The sequence below is a fragment of the Equus caballus genome, chromosome 5, assembly GCF_041296265.1.
Source record: "Equus caballus isolate H_3958 breed thoroughbred chromosome 5, TB-T2T, whole genome shotgun sequence".
NCBI lineage: Eukaryota > Metazoa > Chordata > Mammalia > Perissodactyla > Equidae > Equus > Equus caballus.
Window position 1 is genome coordinate 15,279,071 of NC_091688.1, and position 24,650 is coordinate 15,303,720.

The following is a 24,650-nucleotide window of genomic DNA, read 5'->3' on the forward strand; positions in this document are numbered from 1 at the left end:
AGAATACAGCATGCTGAAGCAACATCTTATAGTTGTTATGTGGTATGGAATGCTTGGTTTGGGCAGAAGTAATAGTGGCTGGTTGTATGCTATGATTCATTTTAAGTATTACAGCACTTAATTGTTTCATAGAATTGTATTAATTTGGAATATCTGGGGCTGGAAGGGGAAGCATAAGATTTAGTTTGAAAATGCAATTACCTTTTGATTTGTAACGTCAGCTTTGTGACCATAGTAATCACAGTAATTCTGGGACTCCTCATTCATAGACTCCATTTGGATATTGGTCCTGAATGGTTACTCTAGGTGGTCACAGAGGGACAAAATTCCTGGGCATATGTGTGAGTGCATTATCTTTCCTGGGCCAATTATAAATTATTTTTTGAAGAATTCATTTATTGTGGATAATTGAAATTTTATTCTGCAGGGAGTCCCTACTGTGTGACTCCTGTTTTGGATAAGCTCATTGTTTGGTAGGCAAAATTAAATAAGGGCCACTTTTCTTTGTGAATTGGAGCCCTTGAAGACATTTTTTATAGGGTTGGGATATGTATTGTATATTGTTTCTCAAGAGCTGGTGCTGTTCTTTTAAAAATACTTAAAGAGGCCAGGAATTTTGGCAGCTTAAAAACTTTGGGGAAAAGGGACATCATAAAAGATCTTAGCCTTTGCTAGAGAAAAGAAACTTCTCATAATGCAGTAACACGCAGTTTCTCATGTATGAAGATGATGCTCTTGAAACACTTAGTAGAACACACTTGAATTTGTTTGTCAAGCACTAGTGGTGAAATTTTTGTGTATTGCTCCTGATTTCCAGCCTAGGGTGCTTTCTAGTGCAGTGAACCACTATAACTGTTCAGCTTCTTTCATCTCTGTGTCATTTTGCTATATTAAATTTTATTTGAAATAAGCAGAGCATTAGATAGAAGCTGAAAATTTTGTTTTACATCTGTAATTATATGTATAATGTATACACGGTCACACAGTAAGTGCTAGTTCCTGTATTTGTTAGCCATGAGACCTTGGGGACAATCTTTTTGCCTTTCCAGGGCTCTTTCCTCTTCCATAAAGTAAGAATACAGGGCCAGAGCTTTTCAAGGTCCATTGTAGTTCATACATTTTTGATTTAACTTTTAATGGTTTTTATTCCTTGGATTGCTAAAATTATTAATGTTAGTGACCCATCAGTATCCTAAAAATTATTAGAGTTTCTAATTTAAAAATGAACTGTGGAGTTCATAGACTGAGTCTTCATAGGCAGAATAAAAGAATAAATAAATAAATAAGTAAATGAATAAATAAATAAATAAAGCATAAAAGAATAGAGCAACATGGAGAAACCATATAAAGAAAATCTATTTGATCCACTTGTGAATAGTTTTTACAAAGAACAAACACAAATGAGCAGAGACTATCCAGATGTTGGTCGAGTAATCTATTTGAGTATAAATCTTGGTATATAAAATAGAACATTAATAAATCTTTATAAAAACACTTTTTTAAAATTTAGAATGAGTGATTGTATATTTTAGAGTTCTGTAATTGATTAATCAAAATTAACTTAGACCCGTTGCAACCAAATAGACTAGAATGACCATGTTAATATTTTACAGAATATTAGCAAAAGAAGCAAATATATTTGGTGCCTTAGGCTGCTGACTTGTGTTTTCTTCCCTAGGGTCCTGTGCTGCTTTGGTTTCTCAGGAACCAGGAATGGTTTTTTTCATTGTATATTGTAGTTTCATAAGATACTAAAATAATGAGGTATCCGAATTTCAGGATTTTAAAGTTTAAAGGGAATTTAGAGATTATCTACCTCCTTGTTTTTTCAGGCAGGGAAACTAAGGTTCCAAGGAGGTCAAGTGGCTTGTCCAGAATCATGTGTAGATAGCTAGTCTCTTGAGCAGAGATGTATAAGCATTGGGAGTCACATCACCCTAGCTGTGTGACCCTGAGGAAATCACTTCCTCTTTCTGTGCTTTAGGTTCTTCATCTGTAAAGTGAGACAACTGGACTTAAAGGTTCCTAAGCTCACAGCCCTATATTTTCTATGGACCCATCCAGCTCTAAATTTCCATACTGTTTTTTTTTGGAAGATTATCCCTGAGCTAATATCTGCTGCCAATCCTCCTCTTTTTGCTGAGGAAGACTGGCCCTGAGCTAATGTCTGTGCCCTTCTTCCTCTACTTTATACATGGGACGCCTACCACAGCATGGCTTGTCAAGCGGTGCCATGTCTGCACCCGGGATCTGAACTGGCGAACCCTGGGCCACCAAAGCAGAACGTGTGCACTTAACCGCTGTGCCACTGGGCCGGCCCCGCCATACATTTTTATGGTTTAATTATGTTTGATATATGAAAAGGACAGAACTTAAAGGACTTATTAATAGCGTCCTTTTAAATTAATAGTGTTCTTTTAAAACTTTTGAAGAGAATTAAATCCGTGAATGGAAAGCTGATCCAATGAAGCTGTTTTATTTAACTTAAATGAATAGGAAGTGATAGTCATGGATTGATTTTTTGTTGCAGGATTTGGGAAAGGATAGATTCTGCATAAACTGTGCATCCCTTATTTTCAAGTCTAAGGAAACATTGCTGTAACATTATTGTGATTTTCGTTTATAGAACTCTCCTGTGAGAACACTTGTGTTGCAGGCATCAATTTCCCAAAGGTATTATGTTGATTAGTTAGGGTTAACTTGCCTTGCTGGAACTTGTTTGAAATTTCCAGTTTGGCCACCCGATGGGGCACAAGCCACATTTTTTCTTTCAAGCACTTCTGCAATTGAAAGTACTGTATAGCACATTTAAGATAACACTTGTAAATGATTGTGTCAGTAAGATGCCTGGCATTTACAAATCTTTCTTAAATGAGTGAATGAATGTGGTGTAAGACAGGAAGCTATTACTGTTCTTTATTATCTTTATATAATAAGATGTGTTAGGGTGAGTATCCTGGAAAGATTATGCTTGTCCATGCATCCCTGAAGGTTGGTTTTGGATCAGCTTTTGGTTGAAGGCCCAGATCATAAGAACCTAAGAATCTTATTTGACCTGGGGTCACCGTGGAAAATTAGTCCTGGCTTCAAATCCAGTACTGATTTGGAAAGCGTTTGAGAGACTGACTGAGTTGTGCTGCCTAGGGGTTTCTAGCTCCCAGAGGAGAGTACCCAAAACTCCTATGGAGTAAGAGAAGACAGTATTAGAACTCTTAGTTATGTTCATTTTTATTCATAAGGCAAAGAAGAAATAGAATTTTACTAATATTTGATAAACGGATTGATGCGGTGACCTTGTTTAGGAAGTATTCTGAGGGAAGGAACGAGAAGGATTGTTAATAGTTTCCTCTTGTTTGTTCACTTTCAGCAAATAGCAGTTAATCCAGTTTATGGTTAAATGAATTTATGGATATTATATAATTTTGACTAAACTAATCCTTATAAAATAGATGTGACTTAAAAAAGACTCCTATAAAGAAGCCTCAAAGATTATACCAGTAATGAAGGCACACGTGAACAACAAGAAAATGGCAGGGCTGCTAATTCTACTTCTAGTACTAGCTTTTTGTCAGCCAAACTACAGATACAAACAATGACGCTTTAATAGACTTGACAGGAAGTTTGCCAAAAGATTTCAAAATAATTAAGATAATTCTTTGAAATAAAGTTTTACATCCACTGTCATCCACAGTGAACTTCACCTTAAGTATATATTATGTATTAAGAGTATTCTGCCTTTGTGAGGTCTGTTTTTCAGCTTTTAGCCGTTATAATCTAGTTTCAAAGTTAACTGAATCCTGAAATTTGAAGTACACCTTTGAAATACTGTATTACAAAATGTTAAACTAAGTTTTGTTTTCTGTGTGGTTTGTTTTTTTGTTTTTTGTTTTTTTTGCTGAGAAAGATTCCCCCTGAGCTAATATTTGTGCCAGTCTTCCTCTATTTTGTATGTGGGTCGCTGCCACAGCATGACTGATGAGTGGTGTAGGTCCGCTCCTGGGATCTGAACCTGTGAACCCAGGGCACTAAAGTGGAGTGCGTGAACTTAACTACACCACGGGGCCGGCCCCATAAACTGAGATTTTAAAATGAAGCTTTTCAGTTATATTGTTCTCTAAAAGTATTGTTATTGATGATAATGTCTTAGATTGAAAATATTTTGTACTATTCATAAATGAAAGGTAAAAATTATTTTACCATTGTCTCATCTTTTAAATAAAACTTCTATTTAAAAAAATTTTGTTTTATAGTGTACACAGTTGTAGAAGGATATAATTTATAAATAAGCATACATATATTGGATGTGCATAGTGAACCTTTTTTGTTTTGTTTCTTTTGATAGAGGTGTGACATAAAAGAGTTGGGAAGACTTTGCTCAAGTTGTACAGCTTAACCAAAGCTGGTTTGTGGGAACTGGCTCTTGGGATTGAGAGAGTGTCAGAATTCACTGGGGTTCTTGCCCAGTTCTCTTTGCCTTTGCAGGTCTTCTCCTTACCTCATTAATGCTAAAGAAGCCAAGTAAGCAAAGCTCATCAACAGATGCCTTAAAAGATTGTTCATTCATTCAACAAACATTTATAGGGGTTCTACTATTTGCTGTAGGCTGATAAACTTTTAATTAAATTCTAGCTCTTCATTGTTTTAAAAATAGAAAAAAATAATATTTTTCAGAACATGATTATAAGTTTGGATCACCTGTGTAAATGATATGAAATATTTTTTCCTTAGCTTTTCAAACTTTTGTATTATACATCTTTAAATCTAATTTGTTTATAGGAGGAAATTTAGTTACCTATTTTTTTCCCATCACCAAGCAGGTGTAGTATCTATAGAGGTTGATCAGAAAATCCTTAAAAGGTGTTTATTTATTAGAGGCCAGAGAAAAATATAAATAACTTGCTGTAAGCATAACTTGTGATTTTCACATTCTCTGTAAGAAGAGGGACAATATGTTAAGAAAACATAGTCATCTCTTATTTATTGAGGATGACTCTGCCGTGTTTAGAAAGACCCTAGACCAGGAATAAAGAGATATAAGTCCTTAGACCTGGTTCTGTCACTGGTTATTCGTAAATAATTAGTGAATAAGTGATCTTTTTGAAGATTGAAGGGCTGAAATGTAAGCATACAGGAAAGTGGGAAGTTTTTAGATTACTGTGTGAATTGCTTGTTTAGGCTAAATTGGTAAAGTTGTAATTCACAGAGTAATCCATGTGTTTTGTTTTCTGTATCTTAGAGCACTGGTTCTTATACTTTTTGGTCTCAGGACCACTTGAAACTCTTAGAATCTTTATTGAGGATTTCAGCGTCTCCTGATATATGCTATATGAGAAATTAAAACTGAGACATATTTAAAACACGAGCATATACAAGCACACTTCTACTAGCCGTGAGACATGACATCACATTTCATGTAGCCTCTGGAAAACTCCACTGTGTACTGGTAAAAGAATGAGAGTGAAAAAAGCAAAAGAAGTTACAGTATTATTATGACAGTAGTTTTGACATTTTGGCTTCACTGAAAGGGTTTCTGAGTGTTGCTGTCTTAGAGCATGGGACTCCTTTCAGAAAGGTTGGAGATCGCCTGAGAATAAACTCTAGTCTTAGGAAGTGCATCAGAGGATAAGGGAATCCAATAGGTGAGGATTCTCTAGCGTCTCTCCCACTACAAAGGACGATAGAGAAAAGGAAGTTGGCTTCCCTGAGATTGCCAAGTCTATTCGCTTTTCTTTGAATTGAATTAGTGGAAATGTGGTCAGCTTGTCATTAAGGCAAAAGGAATTAACATTTATTGAGCAGTTAGGAACCAAGTGTCAGCTGCTTTACATATGTTGTCATTTAATCTTCACAACAGTTTTGCAGGATAGGTGATTTATTATCTCCATTTTACTGATGAGGAAACCCAAGTTTAGAGAGATTAAACAGTTTGTTCCTGGCTACACACCTAGTAAGTAGTACAGCCAGAATTTGAAATCAAATCTGTCATACTTTGGAGCTCCTGCTTTTCTATGGGAATTGTAAACAACAATGGTGGTGGTAGCAGTGGCTGTAATGACAGCTGTTATTTTTTGAGTGCTTACTGTATGTCAGGCACTATTGCAAGTACTTTAAAAACGTTTTCTCTTTATAGCAAGCTATTTAGGTAGATTGTTAGCTCTCTTTATAGATTGGGGAGACTGAGTCTTAGAGCTGTTAAGTAACTGGTTATGTTGATACTGCTAATTGTGGATAGCAGAGATGAGATTGTAAGAGCCCCTGCTCTTAATTCCTACATCATACTGCTTTGTGTAAAATAAAAAATAAATTTGTCCATTTATACATGCATACATTTAAGCATGGTCTGACCTGTTCTTGAGCACCTGCTGAAGTAATGGCTGGTCTAGGATTTTTAGTCCTAGGTCTTAGTCTACATGATTTGGAGGTAGTAGAGTGTCGTCTGGAGGTCAGAGTTCACTTCTTTAATTTATATTTTCCTCAAGATTATCAGTGTAACTGTTATTAGGTAGGCAGCTGGTAAATAGAGGACCTTATGAAGATGAGCTATAAGAAAAAGATAATGAGATGTAGTGATAAGGGTAAAAAGAGGAAGCTAAAGAAAAGTAGACATAGCTGTCACTATGCCAGAGTTGTGGGTTTTGGCTTTTCGATCTTAGATCATGGAATGTTAGACCTGTAAGGAATTTCAGAGATTATTTAGCCCAATTCCCTTTTTTTTTGGCTTAAATGGGAAATGAAATCCAGAGAGGTTAAATGATTCAAGATCACATGGCTTGGTTAGTGGCTGAGTTAATACAATCACCCTGATTCATTTTATTGCTTATTATTTTACGTCGTATTCTAGTATGTTAGTAATGTATACAGAGAACAAACTGAATCCAGACTGCCTAGGTTCATATTCCAGCTCCACAGTTTACTAGCTGAGTGACCTCAGGCAAGTCACTTAACCTCTCTGTGCTTCAGTTTCCTCATCTGTAAAATGGGGATAATAATAGTAGTCATAAGACTTTTGTGAGGATTAAATATGAAAAGTGCCTAGAACAATGCCTGGCACATAGTAAGAGCTATATATTTGCTATTAAAATTATTTCTGCTACAGAGCTCAGCAGTATTAGATAATGTTAGGTTAACAGAATCTCTGTAAGGAAAACCGAGCCTCAAACTTTGTCCCTCTGGGCTTGTACGGGTTCACGTTTTCTTGGAAAATGGCTTCATTGGTTTTAGCTGTTACTCCTGTTATCTGTGGTATTTATACTAGTAAATTGTCCTTACCCTTTTAATACAGAGTAAGGAAACTAGATGGGAACAATTATGTAGTTTTAAAATAAATTAATTCTCCCTGGTCACTTGTAACTTGTATTCATTTCAGTTACATATAAACCGTGTCCGTGTATTCTTTTTTTTTTAAATTGGGGGAAAGGCACATGTGTATTCTTAAGTATGTCTAAATAGCTTAAGTGAGTTGCTTGCGTTTTTAGTGGATATCTAATTTTAGTTCTTTTCAATTATCTAATTAAAATTTAATTTTTAATATTAGAATTGGTTTTAGAGTTGAAAAAGAACTTCTCAACCCCTCTCTTTTACAGATAAATAAATTCAGGGCAGAGAGGCCAAGATATGTGGTCAGAGTCTCACAACCAGCTGACTATAATAAGAATATTGGCCCTTGGCTCACTGCTATACCTTGCTAAGGCTTATCACTGCTGTATAAACATTTCTTTGCTTTTAAATTTTAAGAATGAATTTTCTTTGTGCGAGTCAATATGAATTTAAATGTTCTTGTTAATGATTACTTAAATACTCTGCATTGATGCTTTTATCTGAATCTCATCCATTAGATCACATTTAAAATAGTTCTTGTATTTGCCAATTAAAAGACTGAGTAAATTATGAGACTCAAACCTTAAAAATATTATTGTCTACTCAACTACAGAAAATTAGCCATTGTCTAGGTAGAAACCTACCTTAGGTGAGATGACAGGACTGAGGAATTGTGGTAAGGCTTAAGGGGTTAGGTAGAGATGAGAGCAAGACTGAGGAAAGTTGAACAATCATTTGGCCGTTCCTCTGTAACATATATGTCTGTGTTTGAATGGTAACACAGGTTACATGTGTGTTACTTGTACAGGTACAAAGGTGTACCTGTACACCTGTATACCCCCCACACTTATAACACATTACCAAGCCAAAGTCAGGGTATATATGACTAGAGAAAAACCAGAATATGTATTAAACCAATTCATTTAGTATTCGTGAGTATCCCTTCCATTTTTTTTAATAATAAAATAATAATGATGATAACAACAGCTAATGTTTATTGATTGTTTCTGGTGTGTCAGGTATTTTACGTTTAATCCTTACCCTTAAAGTTAGGTTTTGTTATCCCTGTTTTAAGAAGACACTGAGTCTTAGATTAAGTAGGTTGCCTGTGGTCACAAAGTGAGTGGTAAAAACCAGAATTCAAACACAGGTGTGTCTTTATTTCAGAGCCTGGTTTCTTAACATGGTGTTACACTGTCAGGATCATGCATGGAGAAGTAAAGATAAGTGAGTTCCCGCCCTAGAGGAGCTCACATCTTGGGTGGTCTCCTAATCATAGTATACTGTGATTAGGTTACAGAGGAATGGCCAGTTGATTTTGCTCTGGAGATCAAAGGTGTTTATCTTGGAAAGTTTCTCAGAGGTGGTATTTGAACTGGGTAGAGTAGTCCCCCCTTATTCACGGAGGATACATTCCAAGACTCCCAGTGGATGCCTGAAACTGTGGATGGTACCAAATCGTATATATACTACATTTTTTCCTATACATGTATACCTGTGATAAAGTTTAATTTATAAATTAGGCACAGTAAAAGATTAACAACAATAATAATAAAATAGAACAATTATAATAATATGCTGTAATAAAAGTTACCATAGATCTTAGCAACCTAGCATACAATTATTTTTCTTTCCTTATTGTCAAAAACTTTCTCCTTTCGACTTAAAGGAAGCACTTTACGGCTTCTCTTTGGCGTATCTGAATTGCCTGCATCACTACTTTTGTGCTTTGGGGCAATTTTTAAGTAAAATAAGGGTCACTTGAACAAAAGTGCTGCGGTACTGGGACACTCAATCTGATAATTGAGGTGGCTACTAAGTGACTAATGGGCAGGTAGCATATACAGTGTGGATACCCTGGACAAAGGGATGATTCATGTCTTGGGTGAGATGGCGCAAGATTTCTTCATGCTACTCAGAGCAGTGCACAATTTAAAACTTATGAATTCTTTATTTCTGGATTTTCCATTTAGTATTTTCGGACTTTGGTTGACCACAGGTAACTGAAACTATGGAAAGTGAACCCATGGATAACGGGGACTACTGTACTAGAGATTGAGTAGGGTTTGATTGATCACAAGGTGAAGAAGGGAGAGGGCACTGGGGGCCATCTAGGCAGATAGAGTAATATTGACCAAAGGCACAGATAGGTGGAAGCATGCAAGCATATTAATGAAATCTGGTTTAGTAGCTGTGTTGGAGAGCTGATAGGGTTGGAAATGTGGATTGGGAGGGATTAAGGGGTGAAGGGCCTCGAATACCATACTTAGGATTTTAAACGTTTCCTGGGTGTGAACCATCAAGGATTTTAAAGAAGAGATTATAGGGGAGGGATCAGTGCAAAGTGATTTGTATAATTTAGATCTTGGAGGATGCATTGGAGAGAACAAGACCAAAGACAGGAAAACCAAATAGTATAGCCAAAAATAATGAGAACTTGAATTAATACCTTATTTAATCAATTTTAATATGTACTTTTCCCAAATTTTAACATCTAAAATCAGGATATATCTTATAATTAATGGCTGTGTTATAGATAATTGGCAGGCTTTTTTTCTTTCTTAGAAGCACATAAAATAATGATATATATTACTATTACTGGTATCTTAGATTTGATGAAATATGGTAGTAATAATATATAACATTTACTGAATGCCTACTCTGTGTCAGGTGGAATAGTAGATACCTGTCAGTATCCAGCATCTGGCAGTGTCTGGCATATTTAGCAACTTTTTTTTTTTTTTTAAATAACAGAAAGTGACTGAATGGCCATGGGATCTGCCTGAGATGTCATTAAGGGATGAGAAAGAGATTCAGAAGAGCATGGTTGAAGGCAGTGAATGGAGAAAATAAGAAAAGTTCATGTTTGTCACCTATAAGAAAAGTCATGTTTGTCACCTACAGAGTGTGGCTAGAGCTCTGGGAATGAATTACTTTGGTATCAATTTTGAGAAATTTCTTATTCTTTTAGTTTTGTTGAATTTATGCATCTTTTTGATTACACCTTTCTTTTTGAGTAGAATAAGCATATTTGAAATATGAATATTTCAAATTATGCTGCCATTAGATATTTGCTAAAGAGGGCTGCAAAATGTTTTCTCTAGGATTTATTTTCTTAGTATCATGGATTTTCAAAAATTCAGTTCTTGATAGATTGAGAAATCAGGAAATACATTGATTTGGAGACCACCGAAATTGAAATTGTAATAACCCTGTGAGCTTGGGCAAGTCTTTTAGCCTTTCTGTGCCACAGTTTTCTCTTCCTTAAACTGAGGATAATCATAATGCATACTTTAGAGAATCATGTGAAATGATATGAATTAATATTTGGAAAGCACTTAGGACAGTAAGTATAATACTTACTATGTGTGGTAACTTACTACAGTGTCCTAGTTGATTCATTTACTTTTGAGACAAGGGGGGGAGGGGTCAGTGAAACTATAACTAGGAAAAAACAACTTAGATACTGTTCATTTCGATTTTGAACAAATGGAAGATGAAAGAATTTTACCTTTTTAAAAAAGTCTGGTATTTCATAGAACAGAAAGTTTATATTACTACTTGTTGATGGTTGTTGATGATAGTAAAAAAGATTAATTTATAAAGTTTTAAAGGTTTGTTTTTTGATAGAGATGAAAAACTGGGAAGAAAATTGATAACTTTTTCCTTTTTCATTTCACACTTTTGTTGTAGAGCCTTGTTAGAATTTCAGAATTGATTTGTAAGCATACAGTATTAGAGAAGAAAATGTTATAGGGAAAGAAATTATCATCAAATGCAGTATTTTGAAGTTCTCCGTTGACCTTTCTTACTTTCATTTTAGAGACAATATTATTTAAAATGTTTTAGGTAAGGAGCATTTATTAAATCATATTTAACCAACTATAATAACGATGATTTAAAATTTTTAACAATATGATATCAATAATTAATAGTAATTTAATGCATATTTTGTGAAGGTGCCTTGTTAAACACAGAATATCCTATTAAAGTACCATCTCCCTTCCAAATTGTGTAAGTTGCAAACGTACACAATATTTCAGTAGTTAGATGTTTTTATTCTCATTAGTATTTGAAATTAAATAAAAATATCATTGATAAAGATAAAGTAATACTATTAAACATTTTCTAGTGTATGACTTTCTGGTGGGCAGCACAGTGATTTATGTAGGTGCTTCAGTATTTGTGCGTTAAATAACAGAATTTGAATGAATAGCCAGATATAGGGAGTGAAGGAAGGAAGAATTCAATATAATGGTTTAAACTAAAGAAACTAGTACAAAATAGCTACTTTTGGGGTGGTAAACTTATGAAATTAGGTCTTAAATATCCTCATTTCAGGTGTGAAATGTTTATATGTAGAGCTATGTAGCTAAAACTTGAAAAATTGTTGAAAAGATAAGATTCATTAAAATCGAGGTAGTAGTTAAAGAATTAATTCACTAAGGGAAAGTATGTAAGGCAGGAAAATAGAGATGCAAATAGGGGAGATCTTGGAAAGACATTGTCACAGGAGTCAAGGGTCTTAAGGGTAAATGGATTATCAGCAGTGACATACTTTGTAGACAGGTCACTGAGGAGGAGGATTAAGGATAGGCCTTTGGACATGACAAAAGGAGGTCATTGGTGAACTCTGAAGGTAAATTGTCTTTTGCTAACTTTCCTCCAGGTTTTAAGACGTTAGAGTCTGAGAAAACACGTGTATTTTTCATTTGAGAAATTTGGCTGTTAACAAAATGAGGAAAATAAAATAGAACCTTTAGGAAAGAGCAGGATAAAGCAAAAGGTTTTTTGATGCTACGTGAGATCTATTCACATATGAAGGCAGTAGAGAAAGTAGCTTTAATTTTATCTAAATTTTTTGCTTTAATTGCATTTCCCTCGTTTATTGGCAGTGAGACCTTTAAAAAGTTATTTTATTTCTATGAATCTGGTTTTCTTTTGTGTAAAATGTAGATAATATTTGCCTTTCAAGATTGTTGTGAGAATTAGGCATAATAATATATGAAAGTGTCAGCAGGGACCTGACCCAGAGAAGATACTTTTCGATGAAGAATAGCTGTTAATTTCTATCATCATTAAAAATAAGCCATAGGGGGGCTGGCCCCGTGGCCGAGTGGTTAAGTTTGCGCGCTCTGCTGCAGGCGGCCCAGTGTTTCGTTGGTTTGAATCCTGGGCGCGGACATGGCACTGCTCATCAAACCACGCTGAGGCAGCGTCCCACATGCCACAACTAGAAGGACCCACAACGAAGAATATACAACTATGTACCGGGGGGCTTTGGGGAGAAAAAGGAAAAAAAATAAAATCTTTAAAAAAAAAAAATAAGCCATAGGAGTAACTTTTATTCATTTATTCAACAGACATTTATTTTAGGGTGTTGGACTCAATCTTTTAGTATAACAAGACCCTCTTTCAATGTCATGCATTTTCTTGGAAACTAAATGATGGCAGCTGGACTTTTAGAATCCATTGTTTGAGAAATTACATTCTGACAAAATGAATCCACTCTATTTCATAGATTCTAAGATTCACATTCCCCTGTTCCACATTCCAACATCTTTGAAATTGGGATTCATTGTACAGACGTCATAGTTTAATTGGTAGTCTTTTTCTTTCTTTTCTTTTCTTTTTTTTGAAGATTGGCACCTGAGCTAACAAGTGTTGCCAATCTTCTTTTTTTTTTTTCCTTCTTCCCAAAGCCCCGCAGTACATAGTTGTAGATTCTAGTGTGAGTGCCGCTGGTTGTGCTGTGTGGGATGCTGCCTCAGCGTGGCCTGATGAGTGGTGACATGTCTGTGCCTAGGATCCGAGCTGGTGAGACCCTGGGCCGCCACAGCAGAGCGCGTGAACTTAACCACTTGACCTCGGGGCTGGCTCTCTTTTGTTTTTTAATGGTACATAAAATAATGGTGTGTCTTAACAATTGATGGTCTCTTAGACTTGGTGAAATATGGTAGTATTTTATTAAGTACAAATATTTTCATATATTTTGACAAGTAGTAGTATGTTTGTGGGAAACATTATTTAACCTATAGAAAATACCTAATTTATTAAGATTTTGCAGTATTGAAATTGAAGCTGTGAAGTGATCTGAGACCCATGGATTAGAAGCCATTTTTTATAGGCATATAGGAAACAGCATTGCTGAAACTTTGGGTTGCTTTTTGTTTTTTTCAGATAAACTGGCAACTAAGAGCAGGAGTGAGAATTTTATGTTGCAATAACTATTATATATTTGGGCAAAATCTAACATGTTTTACCAAGCCATATAAACCTTATATTTTAAGAGGGGTGGAAGCCAAAAGCACTGAGAACTTTTTTGTGATTGGTAAGTGAAAGAGATTTGAATTTTGTATGGAAATAAAAGATAGTGAAAATTGGGAAAAATAAGAAAGGACTGTGCATTTTGATATTTCATGAAACTGCAAATGCTATAACTCAGTAAAAATAGCAATAACTAACACCTAAAAAAATTAACTAATGTGGTGATTTTGGACTTTTAGGTTTTCCATTACAAAGTCTGTGCAGTTTATGAACATATTGTGAACTTGTGCTAGATGCTGTGGCCTGTAAAAATTGAAGTGAGATTGTTCTCTAATCTCAAAGAATTTACAACTGTTACCACAATAAATGTAAGAATGAACCATACAGATTTAATTAGTTAGAAGAGTGCATTTGTTATAACTTTATTTTATCGTCAGAATAGGATCCTTAGACAAAGAAGATGCTGATTTATTCTTCTGGTCAGTTCTGCTTCAGCTCAGAAATGTGGCTATATGACTTCTCAAGGGCATTCAGTGTAAGTTAAATCACTATGTTGGTGGCTCTGACATAGGGAAATGCAATTTTGCGTGTTATTGGTAAATAAATCACTTATTTGAAGTTGTCGTAGTTTTCCTTTCCATAATTTTATATCTTTATAGGAATACAAATCTTAGCCACTTTGATCAAAACAAGCCAAAGATGTTGGTTATGATCTAATAACGTGCACATTCTATGATATAAAAATACTTTTCAAATTTGGATTCATGTGTTAATTATCTATTGCTGTATAACAAATTACCCCAAAACTTAATGGCTTAAAACAATAATGAACGCTTATTACCTTATACTCTGTGTGTCTGTCAAGAGTTTGGAATCAACTTAACTGGGTAGTTCTGGCTCAGACTGTTTTGTGAGGATGCAGTCAAGATGTCACCTGGGGCTGCAGTCATCTCAAAGTTTGATAGGGGCTGAAGAATCTAATTCTAGGATGGCTCACTCAAATGGTTTGCAAATTTGTGCTCGCTTTTTTCAGGAAGCCTCAGTTCCTCACCACTTGGAGCTCTCCATAGGGCTGCTTATACTTTTTCATGGCTGGTTTCCTCTAAAGTGGGTGATCAAGAGAGCAAGATGAAAACCCAGTGTCTTGTATGACCTAGCCTTGGAAGTAGTACTTTGTCACTTATGCAATATTCTATTGGTTATATAGGTCAGCCCTATTTAGTGTGGAAGGGGATTGCACAAGAGCATTACTACCAGGAGGCAAGAATCATTGGTGGTCATCGCAGAGGCTAGTTACCATCCTTGGTGTAAAAATCTAATGGTTTGGAAAAGTGTTGGAAATAAAAGGGAGAGTATCAGAAAATTGAGAGGCCAAAATTAGAGGTAAATCTTAGAAAATAAGATTTTACTCCAAATAGTGAGCCTATGTGTCTCTTTCTCAAAGAAGCATGGATTATAGAATAAACACTACTTGGGCAAGATACTTTAATAACCTCTCTGAGTCTCAGATCGTCAGTGGTAAAGTGAGAATTATATTTTAAAGAGTTGTGGGCCTCTGTTAACGTAGTGCATTTAAAATTTAAAATACTCAAAACAATATCTGATAGTAGGCATTCAATAAATAACTATTATCACTTTTATTGTTGATCAATATTTATGGGCATCATGTCCTCATGTGTGCTCAACGCAATCTAACCTAGCTTCTACCCTGTCACTGCTGAAACCATTTTTTGATGGTCACGAGTGAGCTCCTGATCCTCAGATCTAATTACCTCTTCTTAGTCTCTTCCTTCTTAATCTCTAAGCAACTTTTTATTTCTCTTTCCTTTAACTTAAGGTTATATTTTATTAATCTTACATGTTGATAGTTTAAGTTATATCCTGTAAAGTAGAAAGTCAGAGTCTAGGGATTCTAATGTTAGCTATTTTTCTTTCATTGTAATTCAGTTGTAGCATTCCGGTTAGATAGATAGACGTGTAGACAGATAGGTAGAATAGGCCATCCAGCTCAAGAAATAGAACAATTATTAGTATAATGAACCCTTCCCTGATTGTTGTTTTATTTAACTCAGATGTTCTCAGTTTTTTAAAAAAATTTAGTTCCAGCTTCATTGAGATGTAATTGATGTATACCATTATGTAAATTTAAAGTGTACAACGTGGTGATTTGATACATTTATACATTGCAAAACGATTGCCACCATAGCTTAGCTAACACCTCTATCTCGTCACAAGTTACTGTTTCTTTTTGTGGTGAGCACATGTAAGATCTATTCTCTTTGCAACTTTCAAGTATATAGTATAGTATTACCATAATCACCATGTTGTGCCTTTGATCCTCGGAATTTGGTAATCTTATAAATGGAAATTCGTACCCTTTGACCAGTATGTCTTCTTTTCTCCCACCCCCCCAAACCCTGGTAACCACCACTCTGTTTCTCTGAGTTTGGCTTTTTTAGATTACACATATAAGTGATATCATACAATATCTGTCTTTCTGTGATTTATTTCACTTAGCGTAATCCCCTCAAGGTTTGTGCAAGTTGTTGCAAATGGCAGGATTTCCTTCTTTCTCGTAGCTGAATAATATTCTATTGTGTGTGTATATATACCCCCCAACTCTCTCCCCCTCCCACTGTTTTCTTTATCCATTTATCTGTTGGTAGACACTTAGGTTGTTTTCATATCTCCGCTATTGTGGATAATGCTGCAGTGAACACGGGAGTGCAGATATCTCTTCCCTGAGCAGTTTTTGATAATTTTTAATCTCTCTTCCTTCTTAAAATGCTCCTTTAATTTTTGTGGCACTGTGTACATCTGAGTTTTTCCTTATTGTCTTCTCTGCTACTTTGTATTCCAAAAGATTCTGTACTTGGCCCACTTCTCACTTTCTGAGAAATTTCATTTACCTAGAGCATAGGCAGTTTCAAATCATCTTTATATAGATGATTTCCAGCTCTTAACTGCTAGCTCTTATCTGTCTTCCAAATTGTAGATCTCTGTTTTCATCTGTCTGCTGACCATCTCAGTTGTCCTGTGGATGACTAAAGTGGTTTGTCAATGCAAACTCCTGTCTTGTCTTTGCCCAAGCTTTTCCAGCTTGGTTAATAGTATCCCTAATCATCTTTCTTTTCACCTCAGCTCAGTATCTTGGAGATCTTTAATTCCCTTAGTTCATGTTTAGTTGTTTGCCTAATCTTTCTATTTTGCTTTTTGGTATCTCCTTTCTTTCCCATATTTCACCTCCTTTTTTTTTTTCCCATTGCCACTACCTTAGTTAGGCCTTCAATATGCTTCTTCTTCTTTTTTTTTTTTTTTTTAGTATTCAACATATTGTATTATAATTTATCTATTTATATGTCTGTCTTCTCCTTGTTTGATTCATCGTTATTTCTCTAGAGCCTGGCATAGAGCATGGAGTAGATATCCTCTAATGTTCATTGAATGAATAAAGCTCATTAACTTCCTTAATGATGATACTAAATAATCTAGAAATATTTATGGTGTGCTTCTTTTATACAAGTTGAAGCAAGGTGGCTAAAACCCTGACTTTACAGTCAAATGGGGAACAAGTGACACAGATAAATAATTAAAACATAAGGTGGAAATATTAAGTGCTATAAGTGGTTTCAAATAGAGTACTTCAAGATTTCAGAGGAGGGAGTGATGACTTCCTTCTGGAGGAATCAGGACAAAGCACAAAAGAGGTTAAATTTGATCTAGACCTTGAAGGATGGTTAAGATTTGGAAATTAGATTTAAAAGATGAGGGCAGGTGTAGAGGATTCTAGGTAGAGGCAATAGTGATAATCAAAGGCAAAGATGGAAGAAATATTGAAGACTCTAAAATGAGCAGGAAGTAATTCATTTTGGCTTGAGGGTCAGGTTGTGAAAATGAAATTGTTCTCTCCAGTTTGGAAGATAAGCCTAGAAAGATAGACTGGGCCATCCTTGGTGCCTTAGAGGCCAGCAGAGGAGTATGGGCTTTATTTTGTGGCCATTGGGAAATCCTTGTAAGTTTTTAAGCAGGAGAATCAGACTGGTGCTCTGGGAAGATTGATACGGCAGCAGTTTGTGAGTGTGTTAGAGATCTGAAAACCTATAGGTTGGTACACCAGTTGAGAGTCCGTTGAAATAGTTCAGCTGAAAGGATAGGAGAGAATGAATGTAAAAGAGGTTGTGGTAGTAGCATTGACTGAACCAGACCGCTGAACTCTGGAGTGGAAAGAGGAGAATGTAAGCATGTTAACAAGACTAGGACAGGGATTTTTATTTTCCTTGTGATGTATCCAGGTACCTAGAAAAGTACCTGGCGTGTAGCAGTTGCACAATAACTATTTGCTGAATGAGTGAGACACTGATAACTGAGATTTTGAATGTGTGTGATTTGGATACTGGCAATGACATTAACAGAAATAAAGAATGTGAGAAGAGCAGTCTTTGGGACGTAAATGAATTGAATTTTAGACATTCTGAGTTTGTATTAGCAGACATGTGGCTGAGGATATAGATTTGGGAGATATCCACAGAAATAGTAAAAGCCATTTCAGTGAATATCATTGTATGTTAGTGTAGAAATTTATAAATGTGAATGTAAGATGACATATTCCAAATTAGTTCTTCCTATTATAAATGTATATGTTTTAAATTTTAATAAATTCACTAATAATTTAATGTAACAACTTTTGCATATTAAATTGCCTTTTGCTGATGGGATACTTTTAAATTCCATGAAAATTTTGAGTCATGCAAATTATTTTAATATACTGTTGGCTTTGGATTGTTAAGTATGTACAGGAGCACATTAGTTTTAAATTTTAATATATTAGACTATAAGAATTTATGTGAGAGATTTATTGACTTTACAGATTATTTCTATGGCCCAAAATAGAGCTAGGTTAGTTTATTTCTGTGTGAGGATAGAATTGGAGATTAATTAGATGGTGATTCTTTGTACAGGACACATGAGAATACTAGATGCCCTCTTCTGAGGTTTATAATTTGATTTACAGAACTGTCCTTAGAATTTTAGTATCAGGAAAACATGACTGATTTCTAGATGATGAGACAGAGAAACCAGGTCAGATGTAGCTGACTTCCACATTATTCACAGACTATCCAGTATTTCTGTGTGAAAAAAATTAAGAAGGGAATGCAAAAAGAGGAAGTAGAAACTGAAAAAGAGATAATTGGAGAATGTTTCTGGGGTGCTGTAAATCAGCACATGATGTATGTATTTTTAAGAATATATCAAAATTTTATTGTTCGAGAGTTCCATTTGGAAAAGTTTTCAGATAAAAAAAGTCTGATGTAAATTTTACCCAATTGTTAAACACTAACAATATTCTTTGCCCTTCCTCTTCAAATGCCTGTGTTATTTTATTGTTTATTAATCCAGTAATTAGATCGCAGCATGCTGACTTTGAGTGGATCTTGAAGCAAACGAGAACATAGGTTCTACATTGTTATTATCACAACGTAGAAAGTGGGAATTTTTCTAGCTCCTGATCTCCTTGGTCTGTGAGATGGTCTGTGAAACCCATCTGTGCTTTGTAAAGGAGATCAGAGATCATCTACTATGGGTTATTAAAAATTAACAACGTAAGAAATTTGTATTGGCAATATTATTGAATATATATGTTAAGTTTGAACTATACCCTATTTTGTACAATAGAGATGTTTCAGAAAGTTTACGTAATATAATTAGGAGATGTTGTTTTAAGCATATGCAAACTGGGATCTGCATATATTTTCTTAGGAGTTTGTAGGTTTCCTATGAGAATTAAAAATATAATGTGTTCATGTCAGCAATCATCTGAAAATGTAAAAGGAGCATATTCTAGATCATCTAGATGACCATCTCATAAACTAGTGATGCCAGCCAAGAGATTACAATCCCTATGTTTATGCTTGTTTGGTAATGTTGGCTCCAGGTACTACTGTACTACTTTGTGAAGAGTTAGTAAGAGCTGAGGCATATCTAATGTGTAAGTGATGTATTCCTGTCCAGTAGACGGCCAAATGATGCCACAGCCCACTGTATGACGTAAGTTTTGTGACAGTTCACATTCTATTAGCTAACATTCTTTGAGCATCTTCTATGTTCTAGGCACTGTTCTAAATACTCTTCATGTATAATCATGAATCATAATTAATATAAGGATCTGTGTTTTAGGAGTTCTCAATTCTCATAACAGACCTGTGAGGTATGTGTGATCAGTATTTCTGTTTTACAGATGAGGGCACTGAAGTACACAAAAGTTAATTTTCCCAAGCTTACACAGCTGATAGTAGAGTTGGTTTTCATACACTTTGTCTGACTCCATAGCTCCTAGCCACTCTGCTATGCTCGTTCATAGTAGAGAGAGGTACTAGGAGAGTTACATCACATCTAACACAGTCTTACTGGCATTCCACACTCAGAAGAGGAGGTGTATTGGCAGTCAGCATTGTAGTCATGTTACCAATTGAGATTTTGTTTCAGCAAACATCTTTTTTCCTGTCATGTTAATGTTGTTGGTTGAACACTAGTGGTTTTTTGTTTGTGTTTGTATTTAATTTATAAGATTTTACTGTTATATGAGTTGTTATAAGCACTAAGAGTTTTGTTGTAGTTTATGTATGTTTCAATATCATTATTACAAAAATAATTTAACACTCAGATTACAGTGTAGAGCTGCTGATATAAAGGATTGCTTTGAATCCTTTGGAAATCAAAGAAATCTTTTGTAATGCATGTGAATACATGTTGATTTCATTTATTATACAAATTCAGAGTTATCTATGATGTATTGGATTTCTTTAAAGTGAGGCAGTATGAATCAAGGACACTCTGAGTTTGTTCTTTTTTGCATTTGGATGTAGTGCTCCCAACCCAGGCAAGTGCTCTGAGTGACTCATATTATAGACAAACAATCCATAGATACTAATATGGACAATTCGTTGTAGGCTCTTTCCCCCTGCTAGTTCCCAATTGGAGCCTATTCTCTTGTTACAGACATAGGATGGTATCCTATTTATGGAGTTCTCTAGAAGCTATTACTGTAAAAACATAGAGGGTCTCTTTTTCAGAGGAAGACTGAAGTAATAAGCAAAAAGAGTTGTCCCTGATTTCACTGAGAGTTGTCTTGATTTAAATCAAATTATGAGTCAGTTTTATAATCAAAATGAAGACTATTATCATTTTTCTCTTTATAAAATTTTAATCATCTTTTAAAAACTTAATTTGGTAGCCTTTCCTTTTGAAAATTTAGTTCATTTTCATTACATGTCAGAGATTCTGGTTAGTGTGCTTTCTCAGTGTGCTTTGTTAATCATCTTTAAAGTAATTTTCTCCAAGAAAGAAACCCTTCTAAATTCAGGAACTGTTTATTGAGCTTCTACTGTGTACAAGCTGCTCAGCTAGTCATTGATGGTTTATTGATAGCATCATTTAATTTGAGTACACATGCCTATTATATTCCAGAATTAGAAAAACTTCATTCAGATATTTGAGTCTCTGACATTACCTGCTCTCATGATTGATTTATTTCCATAAATATTCTCTGGCTGGATTTATTTGTTCCTTTCTTCTTCTACTTCTAGAGGTTTACTCTGCTCTGAGCAGTCTATTCATTTACCTTCTTAAAATACCCTATGGAAGAACTGTAACATAGCCACCACTCTACGCTTGTATAGGACTTGAATATAACATTCCAGTCTGTAAACTGAAATAACGACTTTCTGATGTTTGGTAAGATCTTCTACACTTAACTGGAACTGTAACATAGCCACCACTCTACGCTTGTATAGGACTTGAATATAAAATTCCAGTCTGTAAACTGAAATAACGACTTTCTGATGTTTGGTAAGATCTTCTACACTTAACTGGAACTGTAACATAGCCACCACTCTACGCTTGTATAGGACTTGAATATAACATTCCAGTCTGTAAACTGAAATAACGACTTTCTGATGTTTGATAAGATCTTCTACACTTAACTGGAACTGTAACATAGCCACCACTCTACGCTTGTATAGGACTTGAATATAAAATTCCAGTCTGTAAACTGAAATAAAGACTTTCTGATGTTTGGTAAGATCTTCTACACTTAACTGGAACTGTAACATAGCCACCACTCTACGCTTGTATAGGACTTGAATATAAAATTCCAGTCTGTAAACTGAAATAAAGACTTTCTGATGTTTGGTAAGATCTTCTACACTTAACTGGAACTGTAACATAGCCACCACTCTACGCTTGTATAGGACTTGAATATAAAATTCCAGTCTGTAAACTGAAATAACGACTTTCTGATGTTTGATAAGATCTTCTACACTTAACTGGAACTGTAACATAGCCACCACTCTACGCTTGTATAGGACTTGAATATAAAATTCCAGTCTGTAAACTGAAATAAAGACTTTCTGATGTTTGGTAAGATCTTCTACACTTAACTGGAACTGTAACATAACCACCACTCTACGCTTGTATAGGACTTGAATATAAAATTCCAGTCTGTAAACTGAAATAAAGACTTTCTGATGTTTGGTAAGATCTTCTACACTTAACTGGAACTGTAACATAACCACCACTCTACGCTTGTATAGGACTTGAATATAAAATTCCAGTCTGTAAACTGAAATAAAGACTTTCTGATGTTTGATAAGATCTTCTACACTTAACTGGAACTTCAACTGGAAGTTAGTGGTCTCTGAGACGTCTGAAATTGTAAAGAAAATAGTGAGCCTATATACATTTTTCTTAAAAGAAGTTCCATACCTTGGTCATATTCAGTTAGGGCTTTTGTATATAAATAAATTTAAGAATTAATGGTCAGTAAGCATGAGGCTGAGCTTCAAATGTAATCTTAGAAAAGCTGTGGCCCACTAATAAAGGTTTTCCAAAAAGATTTCTGTTTGCGTATTTTCTATCATGACTTCTGATCCCAAATGTATTTCTTTTTACTGACACCAACAACCCTTTCTCCAACATCAAATGGGTGTCTAACGATTCAGTTCAATTCTGACACTAACTCTCTGGAGTTAGTACAGACTCTGTGGGTTAAGGGCTTAGTCCCGCAAGACTGCCCCTGCTTAAGATGCCAGCTGCAAATGGGGTACCCAGGCTACCCACACTTCTGCCTGGCTGACTACAAATTTGGAGATTCCCACCCCCTCACCCTCAGTTTGATAATTTGCTAGAATGACTCACAGGACTCATGAAAGTGCCATGCTTACCCTTACAGATTTATTGTAAAGAATACAACTTAACAGTCGAATGGAAGAGATGCATAGGTAATGGCGTGGGGACAGGGGTGGTGCAGAGCTTCCATGCCTTCTCCCAGCATGTCAATGTGTTCATTAACCTGGAAGCTTTCTGAACCCTGACGTTTTTTGGAGCTTTTATGGAAGTTTCATTACATAGGCATGATTGATTACATCTTTGGCGCTTGGTGATTGAACTCACTTTTTAGCCACTCTCCTTTCCTCAGAGGTCTGGGAGTGGGGCTGAAAGTTTTAACCCTCTAATCACAGTAATCAGGTGGTTGGGTTTTCCTAGGTCCAACCACCATGCTGAAGCTATCTAGCCCTGCCTCCTGCCCCCCATGAGCCATCTCGTTAGTACTCAAAAGACAGTAAATCCCAAAGGTTTTTGGAGCGTTGTGCCAGGAACCTGAAACAAAGGGCACGTATTTTTTTATTATACCACAACTGTATTACTTTATTGCCTAAAATTCTATTATAGTGAATCTTATTGAATATTTTTGGATTTAAGCATGTGTGACATCAAAATTTTTATATATATACATAATTTTCCTACAAAAATTCTTTAGAAAATATAGGTTAAAATGAACAAAAATGCATTGATTTAAAATTTTTAATTTTCCTCGTTTCATTGGGAATCTTTTTTACTGTATATTGTCAGGCTTGGTTAGACAGGGAACTAACAGTTTGGTCACTAATCTAAAGTGAATGGTAAATTCACTAGGGAAGAATATAATTTACTAGATTGAATACAGAGTGGGTTACCCTGGAGGTTTATTTCTTCTTTTTTGTTTTTTATATGCTTTAATGACTCTCCGCTAGTGGTTCTGGGGAGGGCTAATTTTGTCCCCCAGGAGACATTTGGCAGTGTCTGGAGACGTTTTTGGTGGTCGCAACTTTGGAGAGGGGGGTTGCTGCTAGTATCTAGTGGGTGTCTAGATGCCAGGGATGTTATTAAAAATCCTATTATGCACGGAATAGCCCCTGACAACAAAGAATTATCTGGCCAAATGTCACTTGTACTGAGGTTGAGGAAGGCCGATTTAAGAGTGGCTAATGGTTAGATGGTATTTAAAGCTTTGAAGCTATGGGACTGGATAAAGTCACCTAAGCTTATGACCAGCTCTTCAGCTCTAGAGCCTTATCCACTTAATTGATTCTCCCATTTTGATAGGTGTGGAGAAATGCTTTTCATTCCTATCTCAAAACCGCTTATTGAGAGACCAAACTGCAACCATCCAAATTACCTAAATATGATTGTTAGTTAATTTACTAGTTTGGAAAAAAGCCCCCGAACCTGTACTATCTTTATCGTCCTGAACTCTTGTGGAGGACTTTGCAGACCTCCACTGAGAAGTATTTGTATTCAAGGTGAAAAGAATTCTGGAGATACTCTACTCAGCAGTATGAATGTACTTAACACTACTGAACTGAAATCGTTAAGATGGTGATTTTTATGTTACGTATGTTATCACAATTAAAAAAATGTTTTTCCCAGCATTTCGTATTTTCTTATGGAGTGTTCCATTTTCTTCTTCTAGGACCATTATTCTCAGCTCTATCACTGTTTTCTTTTAGTCAAGAGAGTTTAGGATCTTTCAGGTGATTTTTTATTCTTTTCAAATGGCTTTTAATTTTTAAAGCATACAGATTAGCTTTTGTCCTAAAGATTGGACAGTACTGGATTGACATGAAAGTATAGTATTTGGGTTTTAGCTTTTTAAAAGTTACTTGAAGTATTTCACTAAGTTCTTAATTTAGGTAACCATATGTGGTCATTGTTTGGTTATTGAAAAAGAAGTAATTCAAAAGAAAAGCTTC

General features: G+C 35.3%; 1 protein-coding gene across 1 annotated transcript in view; it reads left to right on the plus strand.

Annotated features, from left to right (window-relative positions):
* XPR1 (xenotropic and polytropic retrovirus receptor 1) overlaps positions 1 to 24,650 on the plus strand; it is a 198,600-nt gene that overhangs the window by 1,911 nt on the left and 172,039 nt on the right. The gene's annotated exons all lie outside the window — the stretch shown is intronic.